Here is a 15481-nt window from a genome sequence, read left to right on the forward strand (position 1 = left end):
TTTCTTAATATCTTAATCTTTTAAATTGGTGAGTCAAGAGATTGCAAAACTTGATGAAACAAGATATCGCCGTTTACTTAAAATTGCAGAGGTTATCAGTAGAGCAACACTTCCTAAAGTGTGATTCCTGAGCCAGCAGCATCAACCTTTCTTGGGATTTTGTGAGAAATGAAAATTCTTGGGCCCACCCCAGACCCACTGAATCAGAAGCTCCTGGGGTGAGCCCCAGCAAACTATGTTTTTGTTTTTGTTTTTTGAGATAGAGAATCGCTCTGTCACCCAGGCTGGAGTGCAGTGGCAGGAACTCGGCCCACTGTAAACTCCACCTCCCGGGTTCAAGTGATTCTCCTGCCTCAGCCTTGTGAGTAGCTAGGATTACAGGTATGCACTACTATGTTTGGCCAATTTTCGTATTTTTAGTAGAGACAGGTTTTCACCATGTTGACCAGGCTGGTCTCGAGCTCCTGACCTCAGGTGATCTGCCTGCCTCGGCCTCCCAAACTGTTGGGATTACAGGTGTGAGCCATGCACCCGGCCAGCAATCTGTGTTTTAACAAGATGGCTGGGTGATTCTCATGCAGCTAAAGTTTGAGAACTGGTACAGTAGAGGAGTTAAACTAATAATTTGCCCATCAAAATTATGGAGGTGAAGGAGTGGGGATCATTATGTGAGATAAATTCCTGTCTATCATGGAAGGAATTTAGTAAAATAATGTCTAGATCTGATAAATCAAAGAGTAGTAGTAGCAGCATGTTTTCTGGAGATATGGAAATAATCATCAAAAGAAACATAAATGGACATGGGTAATAATGGTTGCCCCTGGAGAGGAGGACTCACTATGGCGAGGTGTGCGGCAGGGGGTTATTATTTTTCTAACCATGTGATTCTTTGGTTGAAATTAAAATAAAAGAAAAATATTGTTCTTAGATTGGAAAGATTGTCCAGGAGCCTGAGAAAAGTTTTGGGAGCGCAGTTCTTGCTTATTGTCCTTTTCCTGATTATGGGAAAAAAAAAAAAAAAGATAATCTTCCAGATGTTGGCTCAGTTTGAGGGGGAAGAAAGATTCTGAGAGAGAGGCCCACTGCAGGAAGCAGAGCTGATCTTTGTACACAACAGTTTGACACAGAGCATCTCACCTCTTTCATAGGAAGGAATAAATTCATCAGAACTCTCTAGGTCATGTTGCCAGATAACATTAGGGTTTCACTACTTCAAATGCCTTAATCTCTTCATTGAGCCCATGTTGGTACACAGGACTGTACAGAAGGGTGGATCAAATCATGGTGACCTTTTAGAGTTGGGGTCTGCCCCCACTGATGGCCTAATTAAAGTGGAATCACTGCACAGACAGTGTGAGTAACATGGAGACAGTGACCGGTACATGTTAAGTACAGGCTTGCTGATTAATCTGACACTGTTTGCTATGAGTTAGAATGTGCGGGACAGGCAGGAGACCAAGCCTTCCCTCTGTAGGGTACATAGTCCTGGGAGAAGACGGGTTCCAGGATAGGGCTTTGGCACTAGGCTCTGAGTGAATAGTGGGATTGCCACTCATGCTGAGATTGGATTGGGATTCTGGGCGCTCTGGGGACGGTGGAGCTTGAATACTACAGGCCTTCGTAGGACAGTCTGATGGGTACACATTTCACCTTCAAAATTTAAGGAAAGCAAAGACCTGCATCTGTCTCATCAGAAAGGCGGGGGATATTTGATACTAGGAAAAAGACAACCTTTTTTTCATTAACCGGAGGAGAATTTAAAAAGACCATAAAGCTGGAAGCAATTCAGTTGTGTGCCTACTTTATGTCAGACGTCGATGAAAAAATGAATCATTGCTGCCTTCAGTGGACTCACAGACAGTCCAGGAATAATTTACAAAGTGAGATTTAGATTACTGTGTAAGAATTTCATTGCAGAGGCCACTTCTGGCTGAGGAGAAGGAGGTGTTCTATGGGGAAAGGGAGAATTGGCCAGAGCCTTAAGGGAGAAGCCTTAAGGGAGAAGTAGGATTTGGGTCCTCAGGTAATAGAGGGGCTGATGGATGCGAAAGGTGTCTGACCTGGCTGAATATCTACTGAGGGAAAGGGGAGAGGCCAACTGGACTGGAGATTCAGTCATGTAGTCTGAAGCCACTTGTTCACTGGCTGAGGAGTTGGATGTGATTCTATGGTGGACAGACCATGGCATCTTTTGGAGTTTGGGGAGATCAGAGATGTGCCTCAGGGAGATTGGTCTGCCTGGGTATGGGGAGGCCAGTTAAGAAAGAGGTTGTTGCAGGGACCTTTGCAGGTGAGCCCCTGGAGATAGAGAGTTGACTCATAATTAATTGCTAATTGGTCTCAGCTGCTGAAACAGAGCATGGCACTAAATGAAACGATCACGGGAAGTCCTGGCTGGTCTGTGTGCTGGGAAAGGAGCAATGCTGTCCTTGGACAGGTCACGTGAGGGTCCCTTATCCCTCCTCTTCAGCTGAGCATAGCAATGGTGATGACAGAGGCCCTGTCTTCAATCCCTGTACACAGAATAGGGCTCTGAAAATTATTAACTCTTCTCGTGCTTTCTCAGGAGGCCCCCAAAGAGACCTGGCTACGGCTGGGCTTCCAAGTCTTTCGCTGCGGTAGGCAGAATGGCCCCCAAAGATGTCCGTGTCCTAATTTCTGGAGCCTGTGATTTGGATACATTACATGGCAAAAGGCACTTTGCAGTTGTAATTAAGGTGATGGACTTCCAAATGGGGAGAGGAGCCTGGATTTTCCAGGTGGGTCCAATCTAGTCACACGAGCCCTTAAAAGCAGCAAACTTCCTCGAGCTGGAGATGGGAGGAATGAGGCGGAGTAGGAGGTCAGAGAGACTTGAAGCATGCCTTTCCTGGTGTTGAAGATGGAGTGTGTGACGTGAGGGGAATGTGGACAACCTTAAGGGGCTGGGAGAGGCTTCCGGGTGACTGTCTGCAAGGAAACGGCGCCTCAGTCTTACAACAACACAGAACCAGGTGCTGCCAACAACCCGAACCAAGCTGGAAGTGGATTCTGCCCCAGGGCCTCTAGATACTCGCCCAGACCAGCTGACACCTCGATTTCGGCCCGTAGAACCTGGAGCAGACCCAGACAACCCACCGACCCTCTGACTTACAGAACTGTGAGGTAATAGATTTGTGTTTTTTGGAGCAGCTGAACTCCAGTAACTTATTACTGCAGCGATAGAAAATAATACACACATACTACAGCCCACACCTCCAGAACCCCGGGGCTTCTTTCCTCCCTGGGCTCTCTGGGGAAAGAGCACAGGCTGTGCAGTGAGATCAGGGCCCCGGCCCAGAGAACACCCTTTAGAGCCTGTTTCCTCACCTGTCACTGGGGGTGCCTTGGGCTGCTCGGCCTGCCTCTGGGTGGTTGTGGGATTACATGAGAGAAATGTGAGAAGCCCGGAAATGATGAGGCAGCACTGGATCCTGCTCTTCCGTTCCTGGGAAGCCGGCTTCCTGGTGTTGTGAGGAGAGGATGAGGCCGCCATGGGAGTGGGTCTGACCTGGGGTCTGAGGAAGCAGGTGCTCTGCTGCCTTTCCACGTCCTTTCCTCTGAGGGGGTCCCGTCTCTGTGGGCCCAGGGGTGGGCTCCCCGGTGGGAGGCAGTGGCGCCATCTGAGGCAGGGGTCCCCAACCCCTGGACCAGTACCAGTGCGGTGGCCTCTTAGGAACTGGGCCACACAGCAGGAGGTGGGCAGCGGGCCAGTGAGCATTACTGCCTGAGCATCCCTCCTGTCAGATGAGCAGTGGCATTAGATTCTCACGGGAACACGAACCCTACACATGTGAGGGGTCTAGATTGTGCCGAAACCATCCCGCCCCCTCCACTGCCCATTCATGGAAAAATTCTCTTCAATAAAACTGGTCCCGGGTGCCATAAAGCTTGGGGACCACTGGTCTGAGGGTTCTGGCAGGCTCTCAGGCGAGCCTCTCTAGATCTTTAGGGTATCTGACCCTCATGTGTCAGGTCCAGAGATGCCTCTTTGTCGCAGAGGGAGAAGATCTGGGGAGGACCCGTATAACCAGAACTCGGGAGCCAGCCGCACCACCATGAGCCCAGACAGCATGAGTCCCTTCTCTTTGCTCCATCTCTGCTGCCACTTCCTAGGCCAGGCCACCATCATTTGTCACCTAGACCAGGTCACGTCCCTGCATAACCTCCTCCCACTGAGGAGCTCCCTTCCCCCTCAGAAGAAAATCCAGACACTTGCTAAGGCCCATGAGAGCCTGTACGATGGGGCTCCCATCTCTCCAGCGCTACCCACATACTGCATTCCCACAACCCTCAAACTTACCAGGCCTCTGCCTGTCTCAGGCCCTTTGCATATGCTGATACCTCATCTAGAAAGCACTTTGCCATGCTTTTCCCATGGCCAGCTCTTCATTTTTTAGGTCTCAGCCCAAATGTTGCCTCCTCAGAGAACCATTCTCCCACTACCCTGTATTCCCTGAGTCGCTGCCTTTCTTTGTTTTGAGTCAGGGTCTCACTCTGTCACCTAGGCTGGAGTGCAGTGGTATGATCATGGCTCACTGCAGCCTCGACCTTCCAGGCTCAAGTGATCCTCCGCCTCAGCCTCCCAAGTAGCTGGGACCACAGGTGTGTGCCACCACGCCTGGCTATTTAAAAAAAAATTTTTTTTTTTTTTTTTTTTTTTTTGTAGACGCAGGGTCTCTCCATGCTGCCTAGGCTGGTCTTGAACTCCTAGGCTCAAGGAATCCTCCCACCTCAGCCTCCTAAAGTGCTGGGATTACAGGCATGAGCCACCATGTGTGGCCTTAGCTGCCTGTTTGAGTCCTTCATGACTTGTAACAGAACACGCTATTTCGTCTACTTGTTTTTGTATTTCCCTCTCTAGAATGGAAGCCCAGTGAGGGAAGGGATCTATTTTATCTTTTTTGCTGTTGATCCCCAACACCTGGCAGAGTACCTGGCCTATAGTGGATGCTTAGTAGCTCTCAGTTGAAAGAGCCCTTCTGGAAGAACACAAGGCTAGTTCCTTTGGCAAAGATTGGGCATCATATCAGAGCTTCACTGGCAGATTCAGCAGAGCTGTAAAATGAAAAGAAATATGTCCTGTAATCCCTCTGGGAATTCCCCACAGGCAGGAGAGCGTGGTGTGTGATTTGCAGTGACACATCTGCACCATAGTATGTTTGTGGTGACTACTTTTAAGAAGACAAGATGGAGGAAATACACCTGGTGAAAGAAAAGGTGTTGGCTTTGTTGAGAAGTATTACTTTGTTGTCTTTCAAGTGAAAAGTGAGCTGTTTTAGTCTAATGGTAATTTTTAACTATGTTGAAGCCATACACTTTGGGTCTCCATTGTGCTGGAAATCGTTACCACGGCTCCTCCCACCCCACACCCCTCAATGCATGCGTATAGGAATATAGCTCATGCTATGGAAACCCACTGTTTGCACAGCCTGGACATTAGGTAATAGTTTCCCAGCTGAGATGCCCAGCTGGCTTAACATGACATTATTTACAGCTCCACGGTTTATTTTCATTATTTAAATGTCTCTGCAGAAGGAATGGAAGGCTAAGGGGTTCAGAGAGTAGAAGAGGAGAGGGAGAAGAGTCACTCCAGACATCAGAACCAGACAGGCTCCTGAGACAGTGCAAACTGGGGATTTCAGATTGCACTCTTGGAGTTAGGGCAGCAGTTTGGCTCAGCAGGAAGGGAAAGGGGTGTTAGAGGAAAAGGTTCCTGCCCTCCAACCTTGTTTCACCCAGATCAACCCTACGTTTATGGGTATCAGCTTCTGGGTAAATATTGTTTTCAAAGAGGGCACCATGGCAGAACACATGTGAAAACCATCTAGTTTGAAGTATGTGTGAGAAAAACAACTAATTCACCCTTCTCACTGACCAGTGGAGAGTCTGGCCTTATCTCGCTGTCTCAGGCTTCTTCAAGGTTAACCCCAACAGGAAAGGAGAGGGGACCCATCAAAGGTTAGGCTGTGTCCTGAGGCAACCTGTTGAATTTGCAAAACTTCTTTTTCGGTGTTATGTTTTATTTTTGCAATTTGTGGGGGGAAGTGCGTTCTAAGCTTCTGAAACTCTTTTTAGAAGAAAATCATGGTTTCCTCAAACTCTTCAAGCTCATTGAGTTTTCTTCTGTATTAGCCTGTCTTATTGAAAACCTTGTGCAAAAGCATGTGTGGAGTGAGGGGTGTTTAAACACATCCGGTGGACAGTGTCTGGCTGGGGAGGAAACGTTAACCTCTCTTTTCTTATCTTCTGAGATAATTTAGGAAATCACTCACAAGGCCCTTGCTGTGTGCACTTATACCTGGAGCCTTATTTAGGGGATGTTCTTGCAGTAGATAGGGAGAAGTCTTGCTGGGATCCTCTCTGGCTTTAAGGCATTTTTTTTTTTTTTTCTCACTCCCAGTTGCCTGCCCATGTCTGGTTTAGCAGCTTTTAGAAACGCATCTGGCATCCTTTTTTCTTTTCTCTGACATCACCAGCCCCTTTATTTGAACTTCCTGGCTGTTTTCTGCCTCTTCTGACTAATTAACAGCAACTAAAAAAAGAAAAATGAAACATAGAACAGAAATAATTCTAGGGTGAACTCATAGGTGGGAATTGAACAGTGAGATCACTTGGACTTGGGAAGGGGAACATCACACACCAGGGCCTATTATGGGGGCAGGGGGGATGGCATTGGGAGTTATACCTGATGTAAATGACGAGTTGATGGGTGCTGACGTGTTAATGGGTGCAGCACACCAACATGGCACAAGTATACATATGTAACAAACCTACATGTTGTGCACATGTACCCTAGAACTTAAAAGTATAAAAAAAGAAAGAAAGAAAGAATTCCAGGGTGAAAAAGAGGAGAATTTCCAGTCCTGGGCTGCAAAAGTCCCTAGAAGAGAGTTTCGAGCTGAAATGAAAAGTTGTGATTATAGAGAGACATGAAATGTGTCCCATAAAAGGCCACCTAGTCCCAGGCAGATCCAGAAAAGCGTTGGGCTGGGAGTCCCATGGGGCCAGGGCCTCACCAAGCAGTCAGCCCTGCTCAGTTACCACAGGGGTTGAACTGGATCACCTAAATGATTTAGATTTAGGATGATTTAGATGGATGGAACTGGAGTCCATTGTCTTAAGTGAAACAACTCAGACACGGAAAGACAAATACCACATGTTCTCGTTTATAAGTGGGAGCTAAGTAATGTCTCCACATGGAAGCAGATTGTGGAGTGATGGACAATGGAGGGGTGGGGAGGTTGGAGCCAGGTGGATGATGGGAGGTTGCTTTTTGGGTACAGTGTGCACTGGCCCAGTGATGGATGCACCAAAGGCCCTGACTTTGCCATGACAGAATTTATCAGTGTGACAAAACTGCACTTGTATCCCATGAATATATACCATGTTTTAAAAAATGTTGCCTTTAGGCAGAGGGGATAATTCTGCAAACTGCAGAGCCATGGAGTAAAAGACACCCAAGACAGCAGAGCTTGTCATTTCTAGTTTTTCCACGGGATCATAAAGCAAAATTGGTGCTGAGTTTATATTTAAAGGGAAACCAAGAGGGTTTTTTTTATCCTTCCATGGTTTCAAAATCTGGAAGGACAATTTGTACAGACCCTGAGATAGAAGGAATTCCTCAGCTTTAATTTCTTGAACGATTTGCCTTTCATTGATTCTTGATGAATTTTTTATAAAGCAACAGTGTATGCCTTGATTTTAAGACGCAATGAGCCTTTACCTTCCTTCGTTTAGGCACAGGGCTGAATGGAGCTGAAATTCCTGCACTCTTATAACGTGCCACAGGAAGGGCAGTTTTGGATTCTGGGAAAACAGCCCATTGAAACAGAATTGGGAGGGAGAAACCTCTTACACTCAGATCATGGCATTTATATGAATACAAAAAAATTTAAATACTGTGCTAGATGCTGGGGGTTATAAGCATGAATTACGTGGCTCTGGAAACTTATGTGGGGCTATGGAAGGAACACCAGTTCAGAAATGTCACTCCTGTCATCCAGGCAGGATGCTTCACTGTAGGGGCAGAGACCTTCTGCTAAGTCACACTGCATATCAAGAAATATATTGCCAGGCTGGGCGCGGTGGCTCACACATGTAATCCCAGCACTTTGGGAGGCTGAGGCAGGCGGATCACTTGAGGTGAGGAATTTGAGACCAGCCTGGCCATCATGGGGAAACCCCATCTCTACTAAAAACACAAAAATTAGCTAGGCGTGGTGGTACGTGCCTGTAATCCTAGCTACTCAAGAGGCTGAGGCATGAGGCTTGAACCTGGGAGGTGGAGGTTGCAGTGAGCCAAGATCACGCCACTGCACTCCAGCTTGGGTGACAGAATGAGACTCATCTCAAAAAACAAACAAACAAAAAAATGCATTGATCAAGTCAGCTTAAAAATAGCCTTCTTGTTTCCTCTCCTTGGTGTGGGATTATTCAGTCCAATTGTTCTCCTTTTTTCAGGCTTCAGCATGGGATTTGGTTGCCATATCAACCCTATAAATAGTGTTGAATCCATGTCAATAATTGTATTGTTTTTAAAGCAAATATCACCAAGTCCAAGAAACTGATCCTCCTCTGAACAAGATAGCTGGACTAGGCTAAGGATCCTATTTCCTGTTAGATCAGAAGGGAAGATTTTCTGGTACAGATTTGGGTGGGAGAAATGAGCTACCCCTCCCAAGGCCTTAGCACCTAGATGACATCCTCTGTGAAGTCACCTCAGCCAGGAGCAGACACTGAGCTACCATTTCTGAATCACATGTCCCCAAAGCTGCCCTGGCCTTGGTGACCATGGCACTGTAAGAGAAGCACAGCCAGCTCCAGCCTCCTTACTCTGACTCAGAGGAAAATGCAACTTGATCTGGATTCATTGAATTTTTTTTTTTTTCTGGCTTGAAGGAAATGAAGAAACATAGCCAAATATTCTAGAACAGGATTCAACAAACAGTTCATAGGCCAAATCCACCACTGCCTGTTTTTGTAAATAAAGTTTTATTGGAACACATCTATGCCCATTCCCTTACATATTATCTATGGCTGCTTTTGCTCTACAACAGCAAAGTTGAGTAGTGTGACTGAGACCGTATAGCCTACAAACCCAAAACATATACTGTCTCACCCTTTTCAGAAAAAGTTGCCAGTCTTGTTCTAAAAGAAGTAGAGTAAGGATTTAGTGAGAAGCTGGAGAAAATATTTTCAAAGACAACTGGGGGAAAATATTTTTTTCCCAGGGAAACCTGAGATGAAGACCAAGGTGAGGAAGGAGCCAGCAGAGAAATTGAGTCCATGAGGCTGAGGAGGCCACTGGATGTCCAGCCCTCAGCTCTCTGAAGCCTGAGACAGGAAACAATTGTCTCCCGAGAGAAAGGTTTGAACCTCCTTTAACCAGGGTGGAATGAGAGATGATGGCTTCTTACATCTGTTTACATTTGCTGGAAAGACTTCTGCCAGGGAAATAACTAGACAGGGCTTTGGCCAACTAGCAGGTGGAGTCTGGAGGGAGGGGGAGGAGACTGCTTCCAAGCTGGGTTCCGATTTGTCTGATTCAAGCAGCCAAACTTGTGTTTGCCAGAGGACTTAGGGGAATGTGGATAAAATCAGGCTGAGGACTTTTCTTAAAGGCCCAAGTTGGAGCTATTGGGATTGTTCCCTCAGAGGAAAATCAGGAGTTTGGGCCATTGGCTTCATGGAGAACCTGTACTTTTTGTACTTTGTACAAAGGAGAAGTCATTTCTGCTTGGTTTTTGAAACTGCGTTGTCATCTAGTATTCCAAGGCTTTAGTCTGTCCACCTTTCTGTTCCAGAGAGATGCCTTTCAGTTCCTTAGGAAACGATTTGGCCATTTGCCCAAAGAGACTAATCCAGGTCTAGAACACAGGAACTGAGTTTCAACATCAGGCTCCCCAGTGCATGACACAGGTCTCTTGATTCCATGGTTTATTGCTTTTTTACCTATTAAACAATTGCATTCCTGGCCTATGGAGGGTCTTACCTAAGCCAAGACTTTGCCAGGGATTGTGCAGACCATTTTTGTTCATAGCATTGCCCAACTTAGGGAAGGTCATTAGGTTGGCTGAGTATTCTGGTATTCTATTGCTGCATAACAAACTCTGAAATTTAGTAACTTAAAATAACATTTATTTTGTTCATGAATTTGATTTTATTGTTTTTTAATGTATATAAAGTATATAAAATGATGTTTTGATATACATTTACATAGTGAAATGGTTACTATGGTCAAGCAAATGAGCATATCCATTGCCTAACATAGTGTTTTTTTTTTTTTTTTTTTTGATAGTAAGAGCACTTGGAATCTACTTTATTGTCAAATTTCCAGTGTATAATACAATATTGTTAACATAGTCATCACGCTGTACATTCAATCTCTAAATTTTTTCATTCTACCTAACCACAACTTTGTACCTTTGACCAACATCTCCCCATTCCCCACTTCCTATCCCCTCCCCAACCACTGGTAACTACCAGAGTTTCACTTTCAGGTTCTGTGTATTTAACTTGTTTAGATTCCACAATAAGTGAGATTGTACAATATTTTTCTTTCTTTGTCTGGCTTATTTCACTTAGCATAATGTCTTCCAGGTTAATCCATGTTATCAAAAATGGCAGGATCTCCTTTTAAAGGCTGAATAATATTCCATTTGTGTGTGTGTGTGTGTGTGTGTAGTATATATACATATATACACACCACAATTTCTTTATCCATTCACCTGTTGACAAACACTTAGGTTGATTCCGTGTCTTAGCTATTGTGAATAATGCTGCAATGAACATGGGAATGCAGATATTTCTATAAGGTACTGATTTCATTCTCTTGGAGTATATACCCAGAAGAGGAATTGCTAGGTCATATAGTAGTTTTATTTTTAATTTTTTTGAGGAACCTCCATACTTTTTTCATAATGGCTGTACTAATTTACATTCCTCCCAACAATGTATAAGGGTTCCCTTTTCTCCATACCCTCACTAACACTTTTTATCTCTTTTCTTTTTTATAATAGCCATCCTAACTGTTGTGAGGTGATATTTCATTGTGACTTCGATTTGAATTTCCCTGATGATTAGTGATGTGGATTTTTCAGCAGAAACCTTGCAGGTCAGAAGAGAGTGGGGTGACAGAAACAGTGCCTCATACCTGTAATCCCAACACTTTGGGAGGCTGAGGCAGGAGGATCACTTGAGCCTAGAAGTTTGAAACCAGCCTGGGCAACATAATGAGACCTTGTCTTTACAAAAAAATAAACAGAAAATTAGCCGGGCATGATGGCATGTGACTGTAGTCCCAGCTACTTGGAAGGCTGAGATGTTAGGATCGCTTGAGCCCAGGAGGTAGAGGCTGCAGTGAGCCAAGATGATGCCACTGCACTCCAGCCTGGGTGACCGAGTGAGACCCTGTCTCTAATAAATTAAAAAAATAAAATTTAAAAACCCTGCTAGCCAACAGTAATATACCCAGCAAACCTGTGCTTCTCAAGTTGAAATGAAAGGATACTAAATAACAACAAGAGAGCATAATAAAGAAGGAAACTCGTTGGTAAAGGTAAGTATATGGACAAAATCAGAACGCTGTATTACTATAAAGGTGATGAGTAGATAGCTTTTATGTCTATGAAGAAAGTTAAGAGACGTAAGTATTTTAAAAACCATTATAAATATTAACTAAATTATGTTAATGGGTACATAATATAAATAGATATAAATTGAGGCATCAATAGCATATAACATGTGGGGAGCAGAGGGAAAACCAGAGTTCTTTTATGCAAGTAAAGTTACATTGTGAACTTATAATGACAGTTACAAGTTATTTTATGTAAGCTCCTGGTAACCGCCAAGAAAATACCTATAGAAGTTATATTAAAAAAAGAAAGAAATCAAAACCTATCAATACAAGAAAAAGAAACGAAAACAGCAAGAGAGAAAAAGAGGGACAAAAGAACAAGACACATAGAAAAGAGTTACCAAAATGGCAATAGTAAATCTGTCTCTATATTTACTTTAAATGTAAATAGACTAACCTTCCCAATAAAAAGATACAGCATGACTGAATAGATTATTTAAAAAAAAAATAAAATAAAAACAGGATCAAACTATATGCTGTCTACAAGAAGCTCACTTTTAGATTCAAGGTCACACAGAGAGATGGAAAAAGGTAGTCCATGCAAATACCAACCAAAAGAGAGCGGGAGTGGTTAATACTTCTATCAACAAAATAGACTTTAATTCAAAAACTGTCTCTAGAGACAAAGAAGGTCATTTCTTAATGATAGAAGGATCAATTCAACAGGAAGACATAACAATTATAAATGCACCCAGCATCAGAGCACCTAAGTATATACAACACTGACAGATCTGAAAGGAGAAATTGATAGCACTATAATAACAGGAGATTTCAGTACCCCCCTGTCAATAATGGTCAAACTCCTGACCCCAGGTGATCACTCGCCTCAGCCTCCAAAAGTGCTGGAATTACAGGTGTGAGCCATCACTCCTGGCCCTGCCATCCACACCCAGCCCCACCATCCACTAATTAAGCTTCATGGTGTTCACTCAGGCACGGTGTTGTTGCTCACATTTGCCAGTGTAAATAGTGATGCACAGTGCCTAAGACAAAATCACTATCACTGCAAGCTCCTACCCCTGGCTATATGCTAATCTGGATTTATAGGACAGTCACTAGTGCTATTATTTTCATTTTATAAATGAGGAAATTGAGTCATGGAAGGAAGAAAAGTCAATTTTCTTAATGTAATACAGTTAAAATAGGATTAAACTTTCAATTTCCTTATTTCTTAACTAGTATTTTGTCTTTCCATGATTGTGCTTAATTTTATCTGATCAGTACAAGCACTCATATAAGCTGTAGGGATATGTGTGTACATGTATATGTGTGCATATACACACACACTCTGTGTGTATATATGTCAAACTCAGGGCTTGCCTTTGTTGAATGGAAATTCAGCAGCATTGGAGGACTAGACAGCTAAAGAAGCAAGTTGCAGGGACGGGAAATAGCAGAGTTCAAGGGAAAGTTAGGACAAGGAAAAAGAGTCTTTACAAAGCAACCAATTCCTCATGAGAAGTCTTTGCATCTCACATGGCTAAGGGACAGTACTTTGGTTAGGGGGCTGGAGCTTTGGTCTTGATGAACAATGTGCTAGTATTGGCTCTTAGCTGGGGCATCCACCATTTGGCTCCCCATTTGAGTGGTCACTCTGTCTCTCAGGGCAATGTGTGGTCTTTTGGTGTTGATAAAGCAGCAATTACCTGCCAGGCCCTGAGGGCGGGCACAGAGGCAAGCAAGACTGATACGGTGCCCCCGCAATCCTCTTGGGACATCATTTTAGCAGGGGAGACTGCCACTGAACATGTAATGATAAAATTGGTTAGTTATGATTGAGATGAGTAGTAGAAGGTAAAAGTATATAGAACTGTGAGAGCTCACGATGGGCCTGAACTTGCGCAGGTACTCAGAGAAGTGGTCTAGATTTGCTCGTTGAAGGGTGAGAGGACATGTACTAGGTGAACTAGCTGGAGGAATCTGGGGATCTGCTTGTGGGGAGGCCCTGGGTGGAAAGTTGTAAGGCCAACCTGAGTGATAGCTGGCATGAGAAAGCCAGGGTGACAGAGATGAGGAGGGCACATGCCAGATCTGGTAGCCTGCACATCACCAGATGGATTTAGGTCACATCCTGTTCTTCCGTTCTCACCTCTTCCACTTCCACCTCCACCCCTTCACCCCTCCATGCCTCACAAAGTTGGACTCTCTTGCCTGTGAGACAGGAAGGGCGTGTGTGATGAGGGGACGGTACCCTAGGGGCTGATCCGGGTTTTGTGAGACCTGAGGCTTATACAGTAGAGGGTGGGTCTTGAAGGGAAAAAAAAAGGTGAAATTATGAAAACAAAGTTTGTGCAAGGCTTCTGTAGGGGCCATGTCAGCTGGGGACCTCTAAGCTGAAGTTTCACTAGCTTGGTGGGGAAGCTTTCTTCGGCAGCTTCCCTCTGTCCTCAAAGCTCATAAAGCCCACCTTTCATCTTGCCTGAGTCGTTCATGCCATCCTTACACCCACTTCCTCCTGTTTTCTTCTTAGTTGAGATGGCAAAGAAAGCACAAATTGGCCGGGTGCGGTGGTTCACGCCTGTAATCCCAACACTTTGGGAGGCCGAGGCAGGCGGATTACAAGGTCAGGAGTTTGAGACCAGTCTGGTCAATATGGTGAAACTCCGTCTCTACTAAAAATACAAAAAAAAATTAGTGAGGCATGGTGGCGTGTGCCTGTGGTCCCAGCTGCTTGGGAGGCTGAGGCAGAGGAGTCGCTTGAACCTGGGAGGCGGAGGTTGCAGTGAGCCGAGATTGCGCCATTACACTCCAGCCTGGGCAACAGAGCGAGACTCCATGTTAAAAAAAAAAAAAAAAGGAAAGAAAGAAAAAAAAGAAAGCACAAATATATTGAAATCTCCTGGAAATTTGGCTCTCTCCTTGACCCCGGTAGTGTCCAAAAGAACATGGGAATTTCCTCTTTTTGCCCAAGACTTCCATGATATTTTCCCTGATAATCAAGGAAGGGAGTGTTGGCTGGGACACTTTTTTCTTTTGGAAATGTGGCAGGGGAATATGAATTTCCATAGGCGAAATTACTCTTGTCTGGTTGAGTCTAGACTGTTCATTGGCCAGCATGTTTGCTGGAGCCCACACTGGCACTCCGAGGTGCTGCCTGGACTTATTCTGTGGGCAGGGAAGAAATAACTTGGAACTACATTTTGGGGAAAAAACTCACAAACATGAGCAGTGACAAGGAAGAAGTTTAATAATGAGTAAATTACAACTAAAAGTTGTCAACAGGCTCTTCTCTCCAAATTCCACTGAAATGAGCAAAGCCACTGAACAGTAGTGAAGAGTCTCTGTCATCTGGAACTTAGGGAAGCTACTGTCCATAGATCTGAAATATCAGAGAGGTTGAGACTGATTGAGGGGAAGACTAACAAGCCCTCCATGGACCATAGAAGAAAGCCCTCACCCCTCTCCAGACGCTGCTGCTGATCTCCTGGCAAGCCTCCACAGATAGGCCCAGGACCAGGCACAGCCAGCAAGCTCTCTGGAAATATTTGGGTTTTGGCACGCCAAGCCTTGGCCCCAGCACTGGGTGGGGCTTTGGCTGTTGAGGCCCAGTCTTGGTTACAGAAAAGGCACTGTGTCCCTGTTAAATGCTGGCTGCCCCACCAAGAAACTGGAAAGAATCTCCCCGACTCTGTTGTGATTCCCTCAGCCTGATGGCCTAATTGCCTTTGACTTCTCCTGTTAATACTGAAAATTCAAATTCAAAAAGTCCCATTGCTCAGGCAGAACCTATTTCAAATGTAAAATTTCCTGCCTCCCCAAGACAGAGCAAACAGGGGGAAATGACCAAACTATAATCTGAGAGTTCTTTACTCAACTGGATTATCA

General features: G+C 44.7%; 1 protein-coding gene across 2 annotated transcripts in view; it reads left to right on the top strand.

Moving 5' to 3' along the window:
- Positions 1-15481, top strand: part of ITGA9 (integrin subunit alpha 9) — a 388944-nt gene that overhangs the window by 192430 nt on the left and 181033 nt on the right. The gene's annotated exons all lie outside the window — the stretch shown is intronic.

The sequence above is a fragment of the Macaca thibetana genome, chromosome 2 (assembly GCF_024542745.1).
Source record: "Macaca thibetana thibetana isolate TM-01 chromosome 2, ASM2454274v1, whole genome shotgun sequence".
In the NCBI taxonomy this organism is placed as follows: domain Eukaryota; kingdom Metazoa; phylum Chordata; class Mammalia; order Primates; family Cercopithecidae; genus Macaca; species Macaca thibetana.